Below are 7,600 nucleotides of genomic sequence, written 5' to 3'. Positions count from 1 at the left end.
ACTGAACCTGGCCTTGGAGTGGAGCCCCATGTGTAATGAGACGGGGGTCAGGTTGTGTCCCCAGAGTGCGAGCCCCTGACACCTGACCCAGGCTGAGGGTCACAGGGTGCCCCGTACACCCAGAATCACCCCCATCCCCTGGGCTGGCGGGACAGAGAGACCTGGACCTGTGATGATCCCCTAAAGCACCAGGGCTGCTCAGGCCCTCTGTAGACATAACATACTGACTGGACTACACTCCACACAGACAGAAGATCCTGCCACCAGCACCACACTAAGACAAGAGCTTTTAGCACAGAGAAACTGGAAAACACTGATCTGAAAGAATTGCTGTTTTTAAACGCAAACATGATGACAGTAGCATGCTCACATAATGATTGAGGATAATGGGAACACATGGGAGAAACTGACATCAAATCATCAGAATGGTATTTAGGGTTAACATGGTGTGCTGTTGTGCCTACAGTACTGTATACAGTTTGGTCCCTGCAGGTCCTGAGGCTCAGTGTCTGTCAGGCTCTGGGCAGATAAGGGACATGCTTAATTAAACGCCCTAAAGGCTGTTGAAAGGCACCGGATGATGCCAGCAGGAGAGGACTTGACACCCAAGTGTTCCTCTTTCGCTGAGGTGGTTGTTCAACCAGGAAAGAGGGGGGGCTAGGCGTGACGGGGCCCAGTTACAGCACCATGCCTGCCAGAGTCATCACAGAGCTGGGGATGGAGGGAGGAGGGGTAGGTGGAGGAGGGGGAGAGGAGGTTTGTGGTGTAAAAAGTAATGGCTTATCCAGATACTCTGCCAGCTCCTAGCCTCCTCTCTCTCTCTCTCTCATCCCCCCTCCATCTTCTCTCTCTGCCTTCCCCCTCTCTGTCTCTCTCTCACTCTGGCCTCTGTGTCCATGGCTCCAAGGCTAGAAGAGAGCCCTGCGCCCCAGAGACCAATGGCCCCTCTTCTCCCCTCCTGCATACACACACAGACATACACATTCCTGGAGAAAGGGATGGGAGCGTGACAATCGGGAAACAACGGCTGTTAGTTACAGAAAATGCATTACACCGTGGGCTGGGGGAGAGGAGCGGAGGAGAGGAAGTGCTGGGATTAGGCAGAGTTTGGAGACAGAGAGCAGGCCCATTTTTCCCGTCCAGTAAACTGCTCAGATTTATGACCTCTGGGGACGCTGATACCCCATCCTTGTCCCATCAGCTCCGACTGCTCCTGATTTAAAAATAAGCCTAAATCGGCGCATGGCAGTTGTCGGTAGGCCATGTCGAGGTCAGAACTGTCTTTCACAGGAAAAATAAAAAAAAACACTTAAATTCCCATCAGGTTGGAAAGGTGTTTGAATAACAATTGTTTGAAAATGACATTAAAGACCCTCTACTAAAAACCAACTCATCTCTATGCCTATGTGGCATCAATATGAGTCAGAAACATTTATTCTGGTGTCAAACTTGACTACAGTGTATAATAGGATACGTTTAGTGTATCACAACAAGTAAATTAAGGTAGGTTTTGGATTACAATTATGTTAACAAATCATGCCCCCCTTTACCAAGCTCCACATGCAAATGGCCCCTCTGCCCACTTCCCTTCATTTCATTGAATTTGGTTCCGTTGTTTCATTGCCCCCAACGCGTTGAAAGATCACAGATATTTTAGCCTGAAAAGCCCTATACGGATTGACCATGCAATGAATGCTTCCATCAGGATGCACAGCCAACTAGTTTGCATGCCCTTTCCGAAGGACCCTATAATGCGGAATAGGTGGTTGGAGTCCGTTGGTCCCCAGTGGTGGCGAGTATACTGGTAGCTAGATAGCTGGTTATCTGGTTGTGTATATTTTGATAATCGTTATCACTATCATCGCTAGCTAGCTGGCTAACGTTAGCCTACCTCAATACAACTCAGATTTGGCTTGGAAACACGATAACATTTCAAAAGACAGCAAATAATTAGTAGGAAAATATTTTGTCATGATTGTGATGTCGCCAGATTAACTTTAAATGCAGTATAACTTTAGCCAGCTAACTAAGATTGAAGGGACCACCGTATTTTGGCATGCTAACATTAGCATTGCTAGTTATTTTTGACAAACTTTGCTAGTAACAGTAATGATAACATTGCCATCTCTCTAAATTAGATTTGACAACATCGTAATATGGCAAAGTTGTTTCCTACAAATGATGTTCATACTTTAGCAATGTCATCGTATTTCCATGCATATCTAAGTTAGTGTAATTTAGATGAAACAGCCACATTAGGTGCAACCCATGTCTAGGGGAAAAAATACATATTGTGGTACTAGACAACTCATTTCTGACTACAGCAGTGTACAAACTAGCAGCAACAAACTCAAACCAACCCAGGGATATAGCAAAACATGTCACAGTTGGTGTGATAGCGTCATCAGCCTGAATCTAATAGAATCCTGAGCCAGTCAGTCTACATCTGGAAAACATAGAATTACCTTCACATCTGAAGTTAAATAGAAAGGTGAGTGCAGGGATCAGGTTGGTTCCACCAAGCTAATCATAACCACCATTGATAATGTATTCAGTGTTTGTGTTTTTTATTTCACCATTATTTAACCAGGTAGGCTAGTTGAGAACAAGTTCTCATTTGCAACTGCGACCTGGCCAAGATAAAGCAAAGTGTTTGATCGATCAGTATCTTTTGATAAGGGGTCAGGTGCTGATCTACGCTGCTATGCCTACCAATGGGACGCTGGCAAAGAACTCACCTCCAGCCTCACTTCTTGTCTGCTCACCAATGGTCGTACATGGGGAGACCATAATTGTGTAGGTTTAATCTGACCTGTTCAAACTTCAACATAGATTATGTCTGTATATCAGATATCACCTATCCCTAACTGCCATAGGTAACATAACAGTGACTGTATGTATGTGTAACCGATGTGAAATGGCTAGCTAGTTAGCGGTGGTGCGCGCTAATGGCGTTTCAATCGGGTGAAGTCACTCGCTCTGAGACCTGAAGTAGTTGTTCCCCTTGCTCTGCAAGGGCCGCGGCTTTTGTGGAGCGATGGGTGATGATGCTTTGAGGGTGGCTGTTGTCGATGTGTGCAGAGGGTCCCCGGTTCGAGCCCAGGTAGGGGCGAGGAGAGGGACGGAAGCTATACGGTTACATGTATGGAGTCAGTACATGGAGACTTGATGATGTGAGGAAGTCCAGACTGACAAACGGGCTTGATACTGAACTGATGGCCCTGAATGAAGAGAGACCTGGCAATAACATCTTACTTTTACTTGTATTGTCTTTTTTTATTATTGAATTGAATGGTATCAGTCAATATGGGGTGGGAGAAAACCTGTGTATTCTGCACCAGGATCTGGAAACTCCTGTAGTATACGGGACACCACACAGGAAGTCATGACCACTCTGACATGTTTGCCAAGGCAGCCCCATTACCACCAGACAAAATGCCAACAGGCATAGTATCTGTATCGGCTGGGAATAACAATGAAAGGTCAAAGGTTTACATTGTTATATTAGCAGAACACTGATTCTATGGTATTATGTAAAGGGTTGTTTATTCTACGTGGACCTGTTACTACATCATCAAAACACTTAGTTTAGAATCTACATAAATTTAGCAAATGAATTTTTCTCATATTATTCTGTAGGCGACTGATCTAGTCAAAGCTTCCTTCGGGCATCTCACCATACATCTGCCTGTAGTTATTGAAATCAACCTGCAGAAGGTTTGTTTGTTGTGATTGAGTGGGGTGGGGGGGCTGTGGGAAAGTTTTTGACAGATCGGTGTGTCTTGGTGGTGGCAAGGACACACCCAAGAAACACCCACGTCAAACCACACCCCCAAGTATGGCTTCTGTCATGGCCGCCAGCATTTATTGAGGAGCAAGCCAAAAAACTAGGCCATATCAGTGGATGCAGTTCCCCTTTAAAGACATCCTTCAGTGATTTTTTAAAACTTGTCCTGTTGTAATATCCAAAGTATAAAGAAAGTAAAGTACACACACTAAAGGGTAAAAAAAAAAAGTTTTGCGCAAATGTATGTTTAAGACAACTGCAAACATCAAGGAGTTGGTCCAATGGGAAGTCACATTGTCAACTGCCTCCCCCCTTACTCGAGGAACAATAGAGGAGCAATAGAGAACAAAATAGGAAAGCCCCTCCCCCAGGTAACTGGAGTGACACTTTAAGCTATTCAAACCATAACCCAATATAAGAGTCCTTCAGTGGTTTGTTCTCCTTTGCTGGTTTGTTCTCCTTTGCTAGTATCATGGGCTTATCTTCACTGGCTATATGAACTATTGTTCACATCGGTGATCATGGAACTAGCTCTCCAGGTAATAGTCTGTGAGAACAGCAGTATCAGAACTTTTAACGCGTCAGAGTCCTCCTGGCATTCATCCAGAACATCCAAATGACCAACAGTTCTCTTTTCTTATATTTACATGTTAGTCATTTAGCATTTAGTCCCTCTTATCCCGAGGGACTTACTGCTAGCTATCTTAAGATGAATGCATTATCAGCAAAGTCAGAGCTAGTAAAAGGGTGGGGAGTCAAGTGTGAGTGTTAGTTCATGAAAGTGTTTTTTAAAAATGTATTCAGTCTTTTCTATATGAAGTGAACTCATCTCTTTCACGACCTCCCTCTGGCCCTCATAGTAATAAATAACACCACTTTCTCTGTTTCCCTCTCTCCCTTTGTCCCAGAACAGCTACTGTTCAACTGATGTATATCTTTTACTGAGACAGGCCCTCAACCACCGGATGTAGTATCTCCTGTGATCACCCCAGGCCTCGGAAGACCTCTTCAACTACAACAGGAAGCAGTCATACGACCGGGTCACGACCCCTCTTATAACACCATGAGTCAAGCGTAGCCCACCCCGTGAGCCTGCAGTGGAAGGTTCCGGTCTCACCGAGGAGAGGAGCAAGGTGCGGAAGGATCGTCGGGGGAGGAGAGGGAGACCTAGTCAGCACGTCAGAATGAGGAAAAGAAAGGGAGAGAGAGGAAGAGGAGAGGAAACATCTGTTAGATAGCAGCCATGTAACATCATTACACACAAGGCCCACCGGCTCACCTAATACGGCCACAGCTGGGTCTAATACAGCCTCCATCCACAGGGGAAACTACTGTGTGACCCGACAAAGTCAGAACTATGTACACATCCAGCCAGGAGGCACCAGGGAGGGAATGATGGTGCTGCCTAAGCCCACAATCGAGACTCATTGGGGAAGTGTCTGTGCCAGAGCCCCAAGCTTCTGGCCTGAACACGGGGCTGACATTATGGGAGCTATTCTAATGCTTTTGTTTGACAGCACTTCATTTTTTGCATTTTTTGGTTTTTGGACGAGAGGAGAGGCAGTGACCGAGGACAGAGAGGAAGTGACTGAGGAGTGTGAGAGATAGATACTGAGAAAGAGAGAGAGTAGTCTGCCGCATGTGTTGGATGTTAATAAGACCGATTAATTTAACTGTGTTTTATTTTAACAAGCAAGTTTTACACTCTCATTAAACTCTTCTGTAGAGAATTGGTGAATGATGTAACGTTCCTGTGCGATGTTGAGGTATTTCTCACTTGCCTTATCACACGCCGGGTAATTCTAGAACTATCTGCTCCTTTACAGCAATAGGCATCCTTTTTAACAAATGAGCCAGGTTTCTTCTGTTGGATTTATGCCTTGCCAAACTCTGGGATTTGTCCCTGTGCCAGCTGTTTTCTTAGCTGAGGTAAATCTCGATAAATCAATAGGAGTTCATCTGCTGAGAAGACTGTGTGCTGGCCTGTTTAAAAGGCCACTTCATCTCTATTGGTTCCAGAGCATGAATCAAGGCCTCAATGAAGAATCAACAGAGAAGTGAGTCAGATAGCAGACTCTGTGTTCCTGAGCAATGATATGGGAAACAGAGAAGTCCCATATTTTAAAGGGGTATGGTATAGTGCTGGACCCAATATCCCAGGTATGCATCTTTTTTTTCAGGAGGTCGTTTCAACTCCGACATAAAACCATTCTTCCTCTAGCACTGTCTCAATTAGGCAGATGGTCTATGTGTCTGTATGGTAAGCTGATCGGAATGCTGTGTTATTTGACATGTAACCCTAGCTTCACCGCCACAGAGAACGAGGACGTTTCGAGGTGATATAGAGCAGGAGATGGGTGCAAATCATTTCTATGATCGCTCGTGTGTCATGCAGGGTAAGGCCTTGGAATTGCGTGCATTCTGGACTCTATGATTCATACTGAAAGATCTCACCTTCCGTACATTGGCAAGATGTCACATAACCTGTCGCTGGGGATGAGGTAAGACCAGTCTGAGTTCAAAATGGACTCCTTCAGATGTCTCCTCTCTATTGCAACATATTCAAAGAGTGTCTTCGTACTGTAGAGAAAGGTCAAAGGTGCTGATTTGATATTGTGTGCGTCAATCACTCCTCTATACTGTATGTCAGGGGCAGAGGGAGGGATTGGAGGAGGGCGGGACTGGCCCAGTGGGCTGTATGTATATAGGCTGGTCAAGCTGAAATCTAATGAGGAGCAGAAGAGGGCAAAAAAGGAGAAGGAGAGGACCTGCCCACAGGTTCTCGGGGCTTGAACCCAGCACGACCCCAGTGTGTTGACACAGGTTGCCCTCCTGCCCCTTTAACCCCCCCCCTTTGGGAATTATTGAATAGGGTTACCCAGTTTCAGTTGCAGCATAAGGAGACAGTTATGATTCAATCCAGTTGTATCCTAATTAAATGATCAAATAAGATATGTTTAATTTTCATTCATCATGTTTTGTTTGGTCAAATCAATGGGGTAATATTATAAAGAGAATGAAGGTAGACAGAAGATGGTTGAGTTTTTGATATACACAACCGTTCAGAAGTTTGGCGTCACTTAGAAATTTCCTTGTTTTTGAAAGAAAAGTTATTTTAATGGACCAAAAAAAAAGCATCAAATTGATCAGAAATACAGGGTAGACCTTGTTAATGTTGTAAATGACTATTGTAGCTGGAAACGGCAGATTTTTTATGGAATATCTACATGGGCGTACAGCGACCCATTATCAGCAACCATCACTCCTGTGTTCCAATGGCACGTTGTGTTAGCTAATCCAAGTTTATCATTTTAAAAGGCTAATTGATAATTACAAAATACTTTTGCAATTATGTTTGCACAGCTGAAAACTGTTGTTCTGATTAAAGAAGCAATCAAACTAGCCTTTGTTGTGGGTTTGATTACAGGCTCAAAATGTTTAGAAACAAAGAACTTTGTTCTGAAACTCATCAGTCTATTCTTGTTCTGAGAAATGAAGGCTATTCCATGTGAGAAATTTCCAAGAAACTGAAGATCTCGTACAACGCTGTGTACTACTCCCTTCACAGAACAGTGCAAACTGGCTCTAACCAGAATAGAAAGAGGAGTGGGAGGCCCCGGTGCACAACTGAGCAAGAGGACAAGTACATTAGAGTGTCGAGTTTGAGAAACAGATGCCTCACAAGTCCTCAACTGGCAGCTTCATTAAATAGTACCCGAAAAACACCAGTCTCAACGTCAACAGTGAAGAGGAGACTCTGGGATGCTGGCCTTCTAGACAGAGTTGCAAAGAAAAAGCCATATCTCAGACTGG

At 44.5% G+C, this 7,600-nt stretch overlaps 1 long non-coding RNA gene across 1 annotated transcript; it reads left to right on the top strand.

Moving 5' to 3' along the window:
* The first annotated feature begins 1,580 nt into the window (after positions 1-1,580).
* Positions 1,581-7,189, top strand: LOC135572891 (uncharacterized). The gene is made up of 2 exons (XR_010464524.1): positions 1,581-2,491; positions 4,701-7,189. It is a non-coding gene; the product is annotated as an uncharacterized LOC135572891 (long non-coding RNA).
* The last annotated feature ends 411 nt before the right edge of the window (positions 7,190-7,600 follow it).

This window comes from Oncorhynchus nerka, linkage group LG8 (genome assembly GCF_034236695.1).
Source record: "Oncorhynchus nerka isolate Pitt River linkage group LG8, Oner_Uvic_2.0, whole genome shotgun sequence".
Lineage (NCBI taxonomy): Eukaryota > Metazoa > Chordata > Actinopteri > Salmoniformes > Salmonidae > Oncorhynchus > Oncorhynchus nerka.
This window is presented reverse-complemented; position numbering and strand designations above follow the sequence as displayed.